At 38.6% G+C, this 18,602-nt stretch overlaps 1 protein-coding gene and 1 pseudogene across 2 annotated transcripts in view; one reads left to right on the top strand and one right to left on the bottom strand.

The window, feature by feature from the left end:
• LOC146457911 (uncharacterized) overlaps positions 1-18,602 on the top strand; it is a 49,641-nt gene that overhangs the window by 1,228 nt on the left and 29,811 nt on the right. The gene's annotated exons all lie outside the window — the stretch shown is intronic.
• On the bottom strand, positions 14,688-16,821 carry LOC146457912 (uncharacterized; annotated as a pseudogene).

The raw sequence follows: 18,602 nt of genomic DNA, 5'->3' as shown, positions 1-18,602 counted from the left end.
TAATAAAGCTTGTCTGAAATGTCAGCCGTCTCCTCCCACTAACCGACAGGGGGCGCGACCCTTGTGGGTTAGGGGGAGACGGCTGACGTTTCAGACTAATAATAAAGCTTGTGTGTGGTCACACTTGGGTTTCTTTTTTTTACTATAGTAAAGGCCGTCGATAAAACCAGGAACACGAAACATTCCGGAACATGCCGGAACTTCCCGGAAAACGAAATAAAAACAACGAAAAACAAAACAAAACAACAAAACAAATTAATATACCAAAATAAATAAATAAATAAAATAAAAATAAAGGAAAATAAAAAAAAAAGGCTTGTGTAAATCTTTACATTTATATAAAATGAAATTACATTGTATCGAAAAGAAATTCATATAAGAAGAGATACGGAGTAGGTGGGACGGTAGGATAAATGGGGTTGTGTAACTGACACACTGAATGAAGGTGCAAGTACTTTCCCGCCATTTGCAGCACGTGTTTATCGTCGTGTCCGCTGCGCCAGAAATGGATCAGTTCCAGCTCGGCTGACCAAAAACAAATCAATTTCCCGATGTCTGGAGTAGAACTAGAAGTCGTTCGGGGAGTCTTTTTACCAAAGCCTTCCCCGGGCTCAACGCGACTTCGCCTAAGTCCTTACTCCTTTGTTGCTCGCTCGGGACTTAAGCTCGGGAGCTTGGCCTTTCTCAAACGAAAGCCACGACAACTTCTCTGACCTTTCATGCTATTTTCAATGGATTTTATCTTTAAAAAAAGCAGGCCAAAGAGAAAATTTAGTTCACATGAAAAATAGTTATGAGCGTAGAGAACAGCTTTTAAACTTCACGGTCCAGTTGTTCAAGGGGTGGATAACGCTATCCACCGGATAAATCACTATCCAGTGGATAAGTGTCACAAAACAAAACGAGGCTATAAAGACCGTTTTGTGAAAAAACAAATCTTAAGAGCCAAACAGATACCCAGAAATGAGACATTACAGGAACATAATCATGATAAAGATAAATCCAACACCCCAGTCCCCTTCACGATCACTTATAAATCCAGCACTACCTAATATTCAAGAAATACTTCACAAGAAACAACCTATTTTCAACTCCACAGATCGCCTTCAAAAAATACTCAAAGAAAAACCATTCATCGCTTACCGTCGTTCACCAAACCTTCGCGACCTTTTGGTTCGAGCAAAACTAAAGAACACTAACACGACACCAAAGCTCACCCCTGGCACTTTCCGCTGGAACCCCACTCATGGATGTCTTACCTGCCCTTACATTGACAATGCAAGAATTTCGTACGCTTTTAGCAACACCGGCGAAACAATACAAATAAAACAACATATAACCTGTAATTCTACTAACCTTACTATATGATCGAATCTAAAAAATGTAAAAAAACAGTATATAGGGGACACCAAACGCACGATCCGTGAAAGGTTCACAGAACACAGACAAGCGACAAACAACCCGCATCACGCCAACTCTACAGCAGCAGTCCGTACACACTTCAACTGTCCAGGCCACTCTTCTGCGGACATTCGACTCATCCCTCTCGAACTACAACCCACCAACAATGCCTCCCGCCATAAGGCACGCGAGGCTTTTCTAATTTATAGAGGGAAAACGTTATCTCCAGAAGCTATTAACAGGAAAAACGAACGCCGAACCTTTGATTATACACTTCTATATTTTTGTTACCTCATATTTACAAGTACGCTGTCTTCATGTCATGTCATTTTTTTCCGTGTATTTTTTCAAACTTTAATTTAAGGAGCCGTTACTATATTTTCCTTCAGTATACACCTGTAGCTCCGGCCCTGAGGAAGACTAATTCCATTAGTCGAAATATTGGCCACTAATAAATCTGCCCTTTGCCGTAGTGCCAGCCTTGCATTCAGTTTTGTATTTTCGCGTTCAATTGACGCCTGGCAAGAGGTCTTTCACAAGAGAGATCCGGCAAAATTACCAGCAAGTTTAATTCCTGCGTTGTGTGGATCTCTCACTTCTACATGCAAAAGTTTTTCTAAAACAAACTATGCTACGACAAACACGTGATACAAATGGCGAGAAAGTACTTGCACCTTCATTCAGCGTGTCAGTTACACAACCCCATTTATCCTACCGTCCCATTTACTCCGTATTTCTTCTTATATGAATTTCTTTCGGATACAATGTAACTTCATTTTATATAAATGTATAAATGTACACGCACCTATTTTTTTTTCATTATTTTTTCTTTAATTTTTTATTTATTGATTAATTGATTGATTGATTGATTGATTGATTGATTGATTGATTGATTGATTGATTGATTGATTGATTGATTGATTGATTGATTGATTGATTGATTGATTGATTGATTGATTGATTGATTGTATCTTAATTTTTTCATTATTATTTTTTTTTTGTTTTCGTGTTCCGGGATGTTTTGGAATGTTCCGGAAGGTTCCATGTTCTTGGTTTTATCGACGGCCTATAGTAAAGCATAGTTTACCATAGTTAAGACGTTTTGTAATGTGAGCGGCTTTTCTAACGCCCGTCTAGTCTGTCGCGTTGGCAACGGCGGCAGGATGCAGGATGAAAGCAAAGTTTACAATAGTAAACCGACCCGGAATCGAGTTTGTTTATCACAAATTTATCTGAAATTTGTTTTCTTTAGATGACAGCTTGTCGGGTTTTTTTGTTGTTGTTGTTGTTGTTTTTTTTTTTTGACATGCAACATGCAACTCTTCGATTGCGCCAGCCCTGCGCGCGCGCACGTGCTTTCGGCTGTCGAAACCTTGGAGTCTGTATTGCAGTTAGACGGTCCGTTTCTGCAGAGATAATTCTGACGAGAGCTAAACATGTCAGACAACTTTTCCTTTAATTCAAGGTAAGTTTTAATGCAATTCTCCAATCGAAAGTATAATTATATTTCTGAGTGGTAAACACACATATAAAACCACTGCTTTTGTTACCCTGAGATACGTTCTGAATCACTATGTCTTTGTTTACCGATCCACCGACTGAATATGAATAGATGTTTGTGAACAGTTTTTCTCGCGGTGCAAAATATTAGACGACGCGCGGCGAAACGTGCCGAAGTATTTTTCCCTTACACAGCTGGATTCACAGTCAGCGGAAACTTGGCAACGAGAATGGATCCAAAAGCCTGTGAAGCCTGTTGTCGCTTCTGACGTTAAGACTGACTTTTTTCTGTTCATTTCAGAACTCCACCATCCCGTAGTTTTGTAACAAGGATGACATGACCTTGTTTTCATACATATCTTCAAACCAGCCTTGCGGTCTGGGATAGTACCAAAGCCGCTAGTCTTCGCCGTACGAAAGCTGGCTCTCCGTCTCCTTCGCTGTCGGATTTTCTTTGCAAGGAGAACAATTGTAATCTCATGTCTTCTTTTACGAAGAAAGCAAAGAGCCAGTAATCGAAACTGCTGAGCTTTCCGGAAAGCAATAATCAAAAGCAAAAGGCTAGGGCCACAATCGTCATATTAAATCACGCGGTCAGACTCCATGACCGATGACGGAATGAAGCCTATTTTTATTGACTTGAAAATCAGGGTGCGTTTTTTTGGGAGAATCCAAAAACGGATTTGTGATCTCAGATCATTCGGATCATGCCGCATCAAAGGAACCGACGAATCCACTCTGGACAAGGATTCGTCCCTCCCCCCCCCCCCCCCCCCCCATACCCCCCCGAAAGAAAACGCACACTTTTAGTCACGCAAATGAAAAAGGAATGTCTGTATTTATTTTCGCTTCTGTCACCAACATAACGTTTGATTGACACACTCGAAACACGAAACCGCAAAAGTAATTAAGTCTGATTTACAAAAGTAAACTTTGACTACCTTTCCTTAACCATAGTTAAGGCCTTTTACTACAGTAAAATCTCAAGTGTGACCTCAGCTCTATGTCGCTTCATCAGAAAAAGGAAGTATTAACCAAAGCTTAACCAAAGTTGTTTTGAATTATTTTCGAATACAAATTTCGAAGAACAGTCCGGTGAACCTTGCAGCCAGGGATCCACTCGTTAATTCATACTACAGTGAACATAACCGACGTGTTTAGCGTTTACAAAGCTAAAGGACCGCCCGCATCGATCGTTCTAAATTGCTAACCTCGAATTGATTCAGTTTTAGGCTTTCAACCGTAGCCTCACAAGGTAGTTGATTCCACCTGAATTGTTTTGGATGTGACGTGATGTCACGCAATTACTCACTAGCGAAGTTACGTAGGCGCCCTTATGGTTCAGCAACTTTCGCTTCGTTTGGTATTTTCGGCATGACATTCAGCGAATTGTTGGAAAAGAAAGAATAGTAACTTCCTTAATCGTGCTCATGTTTCTGCATCATATCATATCATATCATGGGGGTAACATCCCACATGAGAGGCTATAAAACACAAACTTCCCGATTTGAGTATGAATTGAGTATGACCCTCTACTTTTCCCTAAAACAAATCCCAAGGAAGAGAATCGTAAGATTCGAAACTGCGGTCTTGCTGGTAGCATTACATTGTTTACTGAAAACAATACTGGAGGACAACTACGATGATCTTTCGGGATACTGGCACAAGTTCCTTGAACACAATCCAACTAGATTACCAAAAACCTGGATGCTCTAAACTATGACCAGGATAGCGACACGGAGGACGAAATAACGAGTTACCAACTTCTCAAAGCTCAAAAAGCAAAAGCAATATAGAAGAAGAAAAATAGAGAGACGCCAAACGACAAAGAAAAGCGCTGCTAAAGCGGACATCATATCCTCAAGAGAGACCAAAGGAAAGAAAAAAAAAATGGAGCAATCCATAATATAAGAACTCGCAACGACATTTGGACAAGAAGACCTACCCCAAGTCACTCCGTTACAACTAGCGTGCGGACAACTTGCACGCCAGACGAACAGTTTAAAAAAGGCTAATTTACAATGACAGGTCTCGGTTTACTGTTGCGCTTTGACCCTTGATCTTCGTCGCTTCGCTTCGATTTTTTTCTCTACAAATTTGATGAATTTCTCCTCCAAATTTTCTCACCTCTGTTGTCTTCTAGACCGAGAACCCGCATGTTGTTTTCTGCACGAGCCCGTTCATTCCTTACAGCATACTCCCACACAGAATCAATATCTTGTTTTAACTTGGGTTCTACCGACGGTAATTTTTTTTGTTTCTCTTTTTTTCTTCTTTTTCACCTTTGAAAGCCAACCACTCCAGGCCCCAGCTGTTCAAAGGGCGGATAATTTTATCCACTGGATAGGCCGCTATGCAGCAGATAAAACGTGTGCAAGAATTTCCCTTTAGCCCTATAATTTGTGTATTGAGTAGAAGCGTCTGTCTAATTTAAGTATGGGATTGTGTGAAAAACTTGCCAAAAGCTTTGGTTGGAGTACATTTTATTCGCTGGATACGGCAACTTATCCGCTGGATAAAGTTTTCCACTCTTTGAACGACCGGGCACAGAAGGCTCCAAACAATTTTCAAAATTTAAACTTTAAAATACAAAACTTACAAATGTTAAGGACCATAGCCCAAAATATTCAAGGAGCTTAATCACACGGACGGGAACGGCTAAGAAATCTAGGCAGCGTAGAATTCGTTATAAATGCGGAATAAATGAAGTTACTCGTAAGCTTTTATGGCTTCCTCATTATCTACGATTTATTTTTCGATTCCTGGGCCAACAAAAGACGATGCGAACAATTTTTTATACCATTCAGGTCACATTTCATTCCCGCAAGGCGTCCCAAATCCTTGTAGCATAGTTTAATGCGAGTATTGCGTTACAATTACCACTTGCCACCTCAATCTGTATTCACGAGTTGGCTCACAGTAGCATTTGATTTAAACAACAGGAACAAAAGAAACAACAATAAATTAGTGTACAGAAAACAGGATTTGATTATCGCCTATTTTCGCTTTTAAATTTCCCGAGCGCCGCCATGTTGGATTTCATGACGTAACACGGTTGCTTAATTGTTTCACACAAAAGAACTTCTGCTCACTGACAATAGCTGCAACCGTATGACGTCATAAAATTCAACATGGCGAAGGGCGGGAAATTTAAAAGCGAAAATAGACAATAATCATATCTAATTTTAAGCACACTTAAATGTTATTTCTACTTTTCACATTAAAATTTACAACTTAGAAATTTCCAACAATTTAACGTCAAAGTTTGTTTTCAGAGTGGAGGTTCCCTTTAACTGACACCCTGACTTTGAAAGTTACCTTGAACACTCAACATACATGCAGCTAACTGACAAGTGAGATAAACAGCCACATCCAGAGCACGCACACCAAAAGCACTGTTAGGTCAATTTTCAGATCTGTACTGTCAGGAAAACAAAAATTAATGCTTATAATAAATAATTAATTCAGCAAAATGTTATACACTGTCAGTAGTATAGCGCACTGTGTGAACTTTTGCTTGTCAATAGTTATATAATAATGTACTTTTACATGTATTCATTTACTTGTCGTTGCCATTTTTAGTTATTTATATGTCAATTTTTTGTTTTCATGTAAAAGCTTAAAAAAATATTTTCAAAATGACTAGTGAAAGTAAAAACACCTGGAGCTTTATTTCGTTCTGCTAAATAATCGCTCTTTATTGTTACATTTGTAATATTTACCGAATAATAATTTCTTTTTGTTGTTATATTTGTAACATTTACTGTTTTCAGTTCCTCCAAGAATAACTATGCCACCAGCAAGGACCTCTCGAGTTGACGCAGGACAGAATTTGACACTGATGTGCAATGCTTCCGGTGACCCGATACCAAACATAACCTGGACAAGAGAAGGTGCCACACAGGCTAATCAGTTAGTGAATTCTACTGGCTACAGGCTGTATCTCTCTAATGTACAGAGAGAGCATGTCGGATCATACAGATGTACTGCTAGAAATGGATATGGAATTGCCTCAAGTCTTGCCCTTGTTAACTTAAGATGTAAGTATTTAATACATATATTTTGTATCAAGGAAGTGTCATTCTTTAATGTTGTAAATTTGTAGAAACTGTTTTAATAGTTGTACACCACTTGTTTTGTGACAGGTCCGAGTAACCAGTGTGACTTATTCACAGTTGGAATTACAATTTTTGGATTGGAATTTAAGGATGCTTTTCGGAACAAAGCATCTGTTGAGTATCGACAGTTAGAGGCGAATGTGACTGCAGCAGTAAGTTATAATCCATCATGTTTTCCACAGCAATTAAGACCATTAATTTTGTATGTTTGAAAACATGTACTGCACATTTGTGTACAAGTGTCACTTTAAGGCTTGAAAAGGGGCATTCACGCGCAGAGCACCCCGCCGTAGCACTAATACTACTAATGATAATGATGCCGTGTTTATTCAATTAACCGCCCACCTTCCAATAAGCGCCCAACCTGAAAGCCCAAAAAGTTGATAAGCACCCACCCTCGAATAAGCAGCAACCCCGCCCCCTCCCAACAAAAACTTTTGTGTACTAGCCCAGCGTGAAATAAGAGGAGCGTCAGTTGCGTTCCAAAGCTGGTTTTAGATATCGCAGTCAATGAACTTTGTATTGTTTATGGCTTGTTTATGTTAGCTTTTGCACTTTGTTTTGTCTTGTTGAAGCTAAATAACCTCCGTAATCCCTTGTTTAATGTCCTTGCTTGCTGAAAATGTTGAGAAAATAATAAGCGCCCACGATCAACTAAGTGCTCAGGGCGGTTAATCAAATAAATATGGTAATCGAAGATTAGGGAGTGCGTTCGATTACCTCGATCCCAGGCTTACTTGCTCGTTTGCCAAGTTGGTGATGATGTCATCCGCCCCTGCCTTTCTGTATGTCACTATGGTAAATTGCAAATGCATGCATGCAAACCACATGTGGAGCTTTTAACTTGTCACATGTTGTACATAATGAACGCGTTACTGAAAATGAATTTGTTGCCATTAGGTCACAAGCCCATACAGCAGGCCCGAGAATGCTGCAAAACAGCTTTACGAAGTGGCTATTGAAGAATTCAGGTAACTACGTTAGTGAAACAGTGTTTTGATGTGTCAGTTATTTTTGCCATAAACTTGAAAAGTTGCGGAAGCCAAATAAAAAGCAATGTTCTGCAATTTGCAGTGGTTTTAATTTTGAGTTTCAATATTCATCATCAGCCTATTTGTGCCTAAGTGGCGCTTGGAGGACAGATTCAATTGGGGCCAGACTTGCTAATGAAATACCTCCAACTGCTAATTATAATTCAAGTTATATCAATAAAATAAATGTAAATACAGTCAAACCTGTATATAACGGTCACCCTTGGGAAATGACCAGGTGACCGTTATATACAGGGTGACCGCTGCACACAGGTTTCCTTTAAACTCTCCCGGAAGTCAATAAATAGCATTTTTATGTACAAATTATCACTCAATTTACGTTTTATTGACAATAACGAGTAACAGAAACGCAATAAATACGACAAAAATATCCATAAAATGTCGGTGGTGTACTTTTAGGGAGGTGCAGTATACTTTCATCTAAGTTTCCTTGTAGGAAAAGCTTTTAACGTAACAATATGGATTTCAAGAAAAAAAAAAAATCGGTTATGGTTTTCTGATATTTTGGAGCTCGAAGCTTGATTTCAGGTAGTATGTCATTGACTTTACTCAGTGTGAAAGAAAGTTCTTCAAGTCCATAGTATTGAGCAAAGTCTTTCAGCTGCTTTGCAAGCCCGACTGCCCGTGCTACTGTCTTATTTATCAAGGTCAAGTTCTGCGGCATCGCAGCCTCTCTTTCACTTTCAGGAGGGGTAGCTGCAATTTTATCATCTTCGTCATCAAAGAGATCGTTCGGACCTCCTCCTCCCAGTTGGGTTTTGAGTCATCGATATATCCCTGGCATTATTCGTTAATCGTAACCCAATTTCGTGACCGTTATATACAGGTAGAAGATAATGAAATTGTGGATTCAGGAAGTCTAAAGGGTGACCGCGTCCGTTATATACAGGTGACCGCTATATGCAGGTCAACTTAATAGTAAATATAAGGGACGATTTTTGGGAAGTTGTTCAGTGACCGTTATACACAGGGTGACCGCTATATACAGGGCCGTTATATACAGGTTTGACTGTAACAACAAATCCAGCTTCCCTTCGACTAACTGCAGTATTGTTTTCTCATATCTAAACAAATTATGTAGATCTAAAGCAACAGGTCTTGATAATATTTCTGCTAGAATTGTACGTGAATGTGCTGATTTTATTTCAGTTTCACTATGTTATCTCTTTAATATATAAATCTTTAGTCTCTGGTATATTCCGGATGATTGGAAATGTGCTAGAATTACTCCGTTGTTCTTGCAGGTTAGCTATCTGATCTGAATAATCGACCTATTTCAGTCATTTCCGTTATAGCTAAAGTGTTTGAAAGGATCGATTGTTTATGACCAGTTGTATAACTTTTTTAACCAATGAACAGATATCATTTCTAATCATCAATCGGGTTTTCGCTCGTTCCACTTAACTGTAACTGCCCTTCTGCAAGCTATGGATAATTGGGCCTTAAATATTGATCGTGGTAATGTTAATGCTGTGGTTTTCCTGGATTTAAAAAAGGCATTCGACAGCATGATATCCTTTTGTCTAAAATGAACCTTTACGGAATACAAGGAACAGCTCTTGATTGGTTTAAAGGGGCAGTGTCAACTATTTTCTGTGTCACTTCGAACAGCCAAAAAACGTATTTCAGTTGATCTAATCGTGAAAATAATGGTTCAGTTTTGTTGATAATAACCCAACTGGAGCACAGAAACTAGTAATAATGGATTGCAACTTGTATACAATGCAACTGTGTATTGTAGAGAAGTGGCTAAAAACCTAATTATGGTTTGTCCTTCCTCGTTGAAATTCGTTAATACTTTCTTCCTGGCACTCTAACAGCAGTTTCATTTACTAAAAAAAAAGTTATTTGTCAAATATTTGAGCAGTTAATTTTTGACCAAAATACAGCAAAATCACCGTGACAGTGTCCCTTTAAAGACGGTGCCTACTAATACCGAAGTATTTTTGTGCGGTTTGTGACTATGCGGGAAAAGCAGATCTTAGCAAGGCCTATTGGAATCCAAAAAGAAAATTGGGGGTAACCACGCATTTTTCAGAGATAATTAGGCAACAATATATCTGAAAAGCGCCAAAATATAAAGCAATGTATGGGATTTTTTCCTAAATCGAAGCTTAATTTTCTCTGAAAAATGCATGGTTACCCCCAATTTTCTTTTGAGATACCAACGACATTTGGTAAGTTCTTCTTTCTTTGTATAGTTTCAAACCGCGCAAAAATATTCCTGTATTAGTAGGCACCACCCATAGGAAACCCGAGTATCACGCGATGCGCAGAACGTATGCGCAGTAACAATAGTAGGCACCGTACTTAATTAAGTCATATTTAACTAATCGTACACAACGATGTCTCGTTAACGCTTCTCTTTCTTAAATCTGCTCAGTAAAATTCGGGGTACCGCAAGGAACAATCGTTAGCCCCCTTTTGTTTCTTATTTATATTAATGACTTGCCAAACTTCCTAACATCGTGCCAGCCTACTATGTATGCTGATGACACCCACATCACTTATGCTGGTGTTGATGTGAATGCAATACAGTTAAAAATTTGAATTACTTTGAACACTGCTTTGAACACTGCTAAAACTGAATTTATGCTAATAGGCTAATGCTAATAGGCTCCAGACAAAAATTGAGTACTTTGTAGAACCCACTTGAGCTCACGATTGATGATGTTCCGATAGACGAAGTTTCCTATGTCAAATCGCTTGGAATATTTATTGATGAAAATCTACGGTGCCAAACACACATTGATAAATTATCTAAAAAGGTCGCTTCCGGGATAGGAGCAATAATTAACAATTAGACGGCGAGCTGGAGGTTTCTATCGGCTGATAGTTGGCGAGGGGCGAAGCCCCGAGCCAACTATCAAAGGCGATAGAAACCGAGAGCGGGACCTGTGTAGCCAATCAGATTGCGCGTTACGCGATAGTCGGTCACTGAGGTATGCTAAAAAGAATTAGACTTTTTGTCCCTCCGCCTGCTCTTCATTATATATACAACGCACTAATTCAATCTCATTTCGATTATTGCAATCTTGTCTGGGGTAATTGTGGTAAAACGTTATTGGACAGACCACAGAAGCTTCAGAATCGTGCCGCTCGCGTTTTAACCTTTTCTAGCTATGATGCTGACGCTAACCGTTTAATTAGACAACTCGATTGGAAAGACTTGAGCACTCAATTTCAAATACAGAAAGCCTTAATGGTAAACAAGTCTTTAAATTGTCTTGTTTTTGAATATTTATCCTCTAAAGTTGTTAAACGAAATGAAACGCGTTACTCTCTGGGGGACTCTGTTAACAAACTATTTGTCCCCTTTCCTTGAACAAATTTCATGAAAAACAGCTTTAGTTATAGCGGAGAAGTTCTCTGGAACAGCCTGCCCTGTGTTGTGAGAGAACCGAAATCTCTAAGTCAGTTTAAAGATCAGTTAATCTTCATTTTTAATGTTAGAGTGTACACGGCATTCATGAAAAAAAGGTTTTAGTTAGATTACTTGTTGTTAGATTTTGCATTTTGTTTGGGATAGTAAGGTTATTTCTAATTTTTATACTCCTGGTGGATTTTACCGTGCTTAAATAAACAACTATTCCTATTCATTCATTCATTCATTCATTCATTCATTCATTCATTCATTCATTCATTCATTCATTCATTCATTCAGTCAGTCATTCAGTCAGTCAGTCAGTCAGTCAGTCAGTCATTCATATTCGTTCGTTCATTCATTCATTCATTCATTCATTCATTCATTCATTCATTCATTCATTCATTCATTCGATCATTCAATAGGGGACTGCTTTATTTGACGATGGAAGACAAAACATTTCTACTTCTGTAAAAATTTGATTATAGGCTAGAAATTGCTATCGCATGATTCGCCCTCATCAACTATCGCCTACTAGACAGGTTCGCGTTTTCGTTGATTTCTAATTTTTATACTCCTGGTGGATTTTACCGTGCTTAAATAAACAACTATTCCTATTCATTCATTCATTCATTCATTCATTCATTCATTCATTCATTCATTCATTCATTCATTCATTCAATAGGGGACTGCTTTATTTGACGATGGAAGACAAAACATTTCTACTTCTGTAAAAATTCGATTATAGGCTCGAAATTGCTATCGCATGATTCGCCCTCATCAACTATCGCGCATAAAAATTAAGAGCGAATAATCTAATTGTTTTGGTATAAAGCTACTAGACAGGTTCGCGTTTTCGTTGATTAATGATATAAATAGGTCACGACACGCGCTACTCACTCTACTCACCATCTACAACAGAGTAGATAGTGAGTAGCGTATTTAATAAGAGAACAGCATTCGTGGTAGAACGCTAGTAGATTTAAACTTAATTTAATAATATTTTGCGTGTTTTGTCATTCAGAGACGGTAGTACAAGTGTTATGGCTGTTGTTCAGCTACACTTCCAAAAAGGTGTCAATGATCCTTTACAGCCTCTACGGGATGACATGAATGATGGAACACTTGGAATGTTCTCTGTTGATAGGACTTTTGTTCTGAATCCAAGTATGCTTTCTTGATCCTAATTTAACTTCAATAATGCTTATCAAATAAGTAGCTGAGAGGAAGGCCCATGAATCCATGTGTAACACTCCCATGGTGAAAGTCTTTTAAAAGATCCTCAAAGATCTTCCTGATTTTTACAAGTATAATCCTTAAAGATCTCTAAATATCTGTGGATACCGTTAAAGGGGCAGTGTCAGCTATTTTTTTGTGTCCCTTTGAATAGACAGAAAATATATTTGTATCGATGGATCGTTAAAATAATGGTTCAGTTTTGTTAACAATTGTCGGGAAATGGTTCAAAGCCGTTTATGGTTTTACTCTTATAATTCCACGTCTCGCATTGCAGGTATTACACCTCTCTCTCTCTGAAGATTGAAAGTAGGTCATTTATGTACCGTTGTATTCTCTTGCCTATAACTTTTTAAAATTTATACGTGCGGTCTTTTTTTTATTGTGGAATAGAGGTCGAGGCCTTCAATGAAAGGCAGCAGAAGTTTCAGCCTTCTCGCTCTTTAATTGATTTGTTTAGGATTTTTTAACTTCTCACTATGTTACATAAGTGCCTTCGCCGTGGAAAACGTATTTTTTTCTTCTTTTACCGCAATTTTTGCGTGGTTAACAAGATATCTAGACCAAAAAGCATGTTTTTAGTATTCACTCAACTTCCACAAGTTGTTCTCTCTTCAGAAATTTGCAGCCCAAAAAATGCCGTGAGTAAGTATACTTCTTCGAAGCCTTGCGAGCTTATTCAACCACGCCAAAATCACCACTAAACTATTTTGTGCGCAATCGCTTAAAAAATCTTAAAATGGAGTCTGTTTCTTCCGAGCAATGGTGTTAAGTGTTAAGAGGGTATTCTTCTGTATGGCCAATCGACAAAAGTCGCAAGAAATAAGCGTTAAAATTTTTATTTTATTTTTTTTTCGTTAGCCTTTCCTGTATGCAAGCCGCGTTACATAAGTGCCCTTTTCAGAGACTGAATTTGAAGGGAAACATTTAATGCTGGTTTTGATAGTTTTAAAAAAGTAAATACTTTAGTGTGAAAGCTACTTATACGACTTTTGTTCCACGCTAGCCAGTAAAGGAGAAAGAATTCCTCTCATTGGATTTCACAGTTACTTTTTTTGCAAGTTAATGGGGCATTTTTGTAACGATAATGACATTAACTATGTCACTGGTTATTTTGTTGCAAGGTTAGTTTTAGAGCAAAATAAACGCTGAAAGGTACTTTGTGCTGGCTTTTGACACATTCAAGGGTTGACTAAGACATTCTTTAACAGTGATGCTTCCATAGGGGTGGGGTATAGCTCTGATGGGTAACGGTAAAATTTCACTCATTTTTTGACAGTTGGACGTTATGTTTTAGGGATTCAGACGGTTAACAGTTATCAAGGGGATGTTTCTGACTTGAGTTAGTTGTCAATAACTTTGAAGATTCTGTCAGTGCTGTATGTTCCTCGTGTTCATCAGCGGTTATTACATCTCAGATTAGGCTTTAAATGGGGTTTATAGACCTACGCGACTCCCGCTGTGTGCCCATTGTGTTCGTAATGGCCTTACAGTTTTGCTTTATCAAGCATGTCTGTTTAAGCGATTTTCCTTTTCTAGACTTTTTCTATGATAGATCAAGGGAGGTTCCTTGCATATCTCTCTTAGTAGCGGCTTGTTTTGTACTAAATGTCATTTGTCTATTGGAATATTTTTCAAACATGGAAGTAATGGTTGAAATTGTGTCATGTAGGGTAGAATTTTTTTGGGCGCTCTCTGTTTTTTGTGTCAGAGCGTTGTTTCTTGCTGCGAAGTTAAGGTTACTTCAAACCTTCGCGGGGCTACTTTTTGCCGAATTTTTATTTTTCGATCAAAATAAAGTTAATTACTTAAAATTAACTTTTCAAAAAAGATAATTTAAAATCTTAAAACGAGCGCGAGTTATTGAGAAAAAGGTATTTTCGTCAAAAAGTTTTAAATGAGTTATGAAGGTGACATAATCTCCGTAGGGCGTGGACTCCTCAGTGATAATAATAGAAATGACAGGCCTGCACGGCTCACTGCGTTATGTGGTGTACATTTTTATGAACGCTGCCTTTATATTTTTGCCCTAACGAGCATGTCCTTAAGAGATTATCCTCTCTTGTAGGATATAATTGGCGGATTTTTGAATATGTTTTTCAGCAAAGGCTGATTTTGTATGAACTTCCAGTTTTGCATCAATATATTTTTAAGGTTACGCACCGATGGGTGGTACGTTGTAACAAAAGGCAAGATTTGTTTACGAGTTTTTTTCTTTTGCTGTAGAGCCGACTGTCTTCCGGCGAAGTTGACTTCTGATAACGTTGTCTGTATCATCTTGTGGGGGTATCCGCGCGCTATGAGGCGCGATTTAAATTTGGAGATACTTTTTGCGAACGTTGTTTCAGAAGAATTTGTTCTCAGTAGTCTGAGTGCTTCGCCTTTAATAAAACCTCTTTTAACACCCAAGGGATGGCTCGAGGTAAAATGTGTATACTGAAAGGTTTCAGTAGGCTTGTAATGTGTACGGATGTCAAGGATCGATTCATTTCTGAAACGTTCTCCTTTAAAAATTATTGTGTCGAGAAAGCTAGTCTCGTTCTCTGAAATTTCGGCCGTAAATTTAATAGTAGGATGGAATTTGTTAGCTTGTTCAATGAACAGGTTAATTTCCTTTTCGTCACTATCCCACAGTGAGAAAATGTCATCAATAAAACGTTTCCATTCTATTGGTTTTGTTTTGCTTTGACTTATCATTTTTGTTTCAATATCGGCCATAAAGATGTTTGCAAACGCAACGGCCATTTTTGTACCCATTGCTTTTCCATGGGTCTGAAGGTAATTTTTTCCAACAAATTGGAATGAATTTTCCTGAAGGATAAGTTTAAGCATTTCTTTGAGGTAGTGTGACGGTATAGGAGGTTTATTGTTGTGGAATGCCTCGTATGCTGTGCATACTGTTGTAATACCCTCCTCCTGTGGTATATTTGTATACAAGCTTGTTACATCCATTGATACTAAGGTAGTATCTTGAGAGACCTTTGTCTTTTCTATGAAGTTTACGAAATCCGTTGTATCTTTTAGATACGATTTCTGTTTTTGTGCGATGGGTTGAAGTAATTTGTCCACAAAAGATGATATCTTTCTGTGGGGCCTTCACAGCCCGAAATTATCGGTCTTCTGACCGGATTTAGTTTGTGGATCTTAGTAAGGGTGTAAAATATTGGTATTCTTGGCGGATCTCGCGTTTGGGAAAACCATTTCTTAGTCATGTCATCAATGAAGTTATTTTGATGCAATTGTGCGACAAGCTCGTGAACTCTTTGTGATGTTTCCACCGTCATGGGAGTTTGGAGAGGTTTATAATGTTCTCTGTTGTCGAGTTGAATTTGAGCTTCTTGTATTTTATCGCATTTATTCATGATGACAGTTGTTGTGCCTTTGTCTGTTTTTTTTAGAACGATGTTAGCGTTCTTTTTCAGCTCTGTGAGAGCTTGATATTCATTGTGTGACAGGTTATTTTTAGGTTTGATTGGTTTAATCTCTGCTAATTGGATTTTGACGCTTTCCAAGTAGCTTTCTAGGGCAACTGATTTTTGAACCGGTGGCTTCCAGTCTGATTTGACGTGGAATGGATGCGGTTCTTTATTTTCTTTGTGAAATATGTATTTCAGGCGCATACGTCTTGCGAAATGTTCGAAGTCTAGCAAGAGTTGGCGTCTAATGTTATTCTCGTCTGTCACCGGTGTCGGGACAAATTTGAGCCCTTTAGAAATAACGCTGACTTGGCTGTAGCTAAGTTGTTGGTTTGAAAAATTCTTTATGAATTTCTCGTTGTTTTCTCTTTGTGTCTCAATCCGTTTTTTTGCCAATGTTTTTCTGCGCTCTTTGCGCTTGTAACTTCTTTTGTGCCCTTTTTTATTTTCAACCCCCGTTGTGGTGGTTAGGTTTTCAGAGATAAGACTGTTGTACTTTTCAACATCTTTATTGTTTGCAGAATTCTGCAACACATGTGTGTACAATATTTCTTTGAGCTCGTTAAACTCTTGCTGCAGTTTTTCTACCTTATCTACATCGTGGTTTACAATGTTTACTGTGTTCGCCGAGTGCGACTGTTCTCGCATCGATCTATTTACATCAGTGCTAGCATTTGTGCTAGTATTTTTTGAGAGCTTAGCCTTTTTAAATTTGTTCTCTTGGCTGTTTAGGCGTCTTTTGTGGTACTGTAGGAGGGCGCTAACGAAGCCTTGTTCTGCTTCTTCTCTGATTCGCCTTATGTCCTTCACAAATGTCTCATCCGGCGGGATATTAGCCCTTGCCGAGTATTGGAAAGATTTAGGACACGTCTTGTCCTTCATATGTTTTTCTAGTTTCTTGATGGAATCTTTTGACTTTGTGATATTAGTCTCCAAGGAGACTGTGTCTATGTGTTTTCTTTTTCTGTTTGGTCGTCTGTTTTTGGCAGATTCCGCTTTGGGTTGGCTGTTCTCTTTCATGTATTGGTAGTGTTTCTTGTGTCTGGGTTCGAGCTGTGATGCTGGAGGACTTGATTCGGAGTCCTCCATGTCAAATTTGCTACTGTACTGGATGTCCAGTTCGTCTTTATCAGGTATACCTTCTGGTGTTTTTGGCATTTCCAAAAGATCTGTATCTGAGTCTTCCTCTATCGCCGACGGCGTGAGGTATGGTTGTAGTTCTTTGTTGTCTGTTAACATTATCAATGGTGTTTGATAATGGACTGTGTGGTCTCCAGCAAGACCGGCGGTTTCGATTCTGTGCGAATCTCTTCAGTTGCTATTTACTGACAACAGTAATATGTGGTAGGAGGGTAGAGAAAATTCTCAGTACCATTCCTGTTGAATTTTAGATGGATGACCTTTATATATGTTTACGGGTGAGTGTAGGGATCGAAAATAACGTGTTCTCATTGGTCCCGTAGTTATAGAAAGTAACCAATCATATGGAAGCATTTTGGATCCGTTTTTTATTGAAGCTCGGCTGTGTTTCTTTTCAAGGCATTATTTGTGGATATTTCCCATTTTAGGCTTTTAAACCTGAGGGTTTTCACGTTGATATGTTAACGCTATGTTTTTCTTTCCTTGCCTTGTGATAGGAAGGCTTAGTTGTGTTTGTGCACAAACGCAAAAAACATGCTTCGTGATTAGCAATTTAAAAATGTTTGATAGGATTAGGTATAGCCCTAGGGATTTTTTTTTCTTTTTTTTTTGGCGGAATCTCTTCTCTTCGGTAGCAAACAGGAAACATTTATTATGTGCGATAGTTACAAAAGCACATCAAGTGTAGTAGCCGGAATAGTTTTTTTTTTTTTTTAGATCGTGGATCTCCTAGTTTATTGTAACCTTACATCGGACCTATATTTACGGTAATATAAACAACTAGTGTCTCAAACTAGTTACAAATGTTGTAAACAGGACAGCGCACTGGTAGTTTAAGTATAATTACATGGACCTTTTGTTGACTGTTACGCTTCATTATTTGTAAACACGCAAGATCAGTACATATAAGATCGATTTTGACAAGTAAAACATGGCTCACCGAAAGTGTAATAAGTGTCCATCAGCATGCTAAAGACTTTAGAAGGAAAGTGCCCGAACGGTACATAAGTGCCCTTTGTAACGTTACATAAGTGGCCTAACGGTACATAAGTGCCTGATGTGGCGTTACAAAAGTGCCCTAACGTTACATAAGTGCCCGACTTAACGTTACATAAGTGCCCGAACGTTACATAAGTGCCTGATTTGGCGTTACAAAAGTGCCCTTCAATCTCTCTCTCTCTCTCTCTCTCTCTCTCTCTCTCTCTCTCTCTCTCTCTCTCTCTCTCTCTCTCTCTCTCTCTCTCTCTCTCTCTCTCTCTCTCTCTCTCTCTCTCTCTCTCTCTCTCTCTCTCTCTCTCTCTCTCTCTCTCTCTCTCTCTCTCTCTCTCTCTCTCTCTCTCTCTCTCTCTCTCTCTCTCTCTCTCTCTCTCTCTCT

Source organism: Pavona decussata, unplaced genomic scaffold (assembly GCF_977016875.1).
Source record: "Pavona decussata unplaced genomic scaffold, jaPavDecu1.1 SCAFFOLD_236, whole genome shotgun sequence".
NCBI lineage: Eukaryota > Metazoa > Cnidaria > Anthozoa > Scleractinia > Agariciidae > Pavona > Pavona decussata.
Note: the sequence above shows the minus strand (reverse complement) of the source record. Positions and strands in the feature narration are given on the sequence as shown.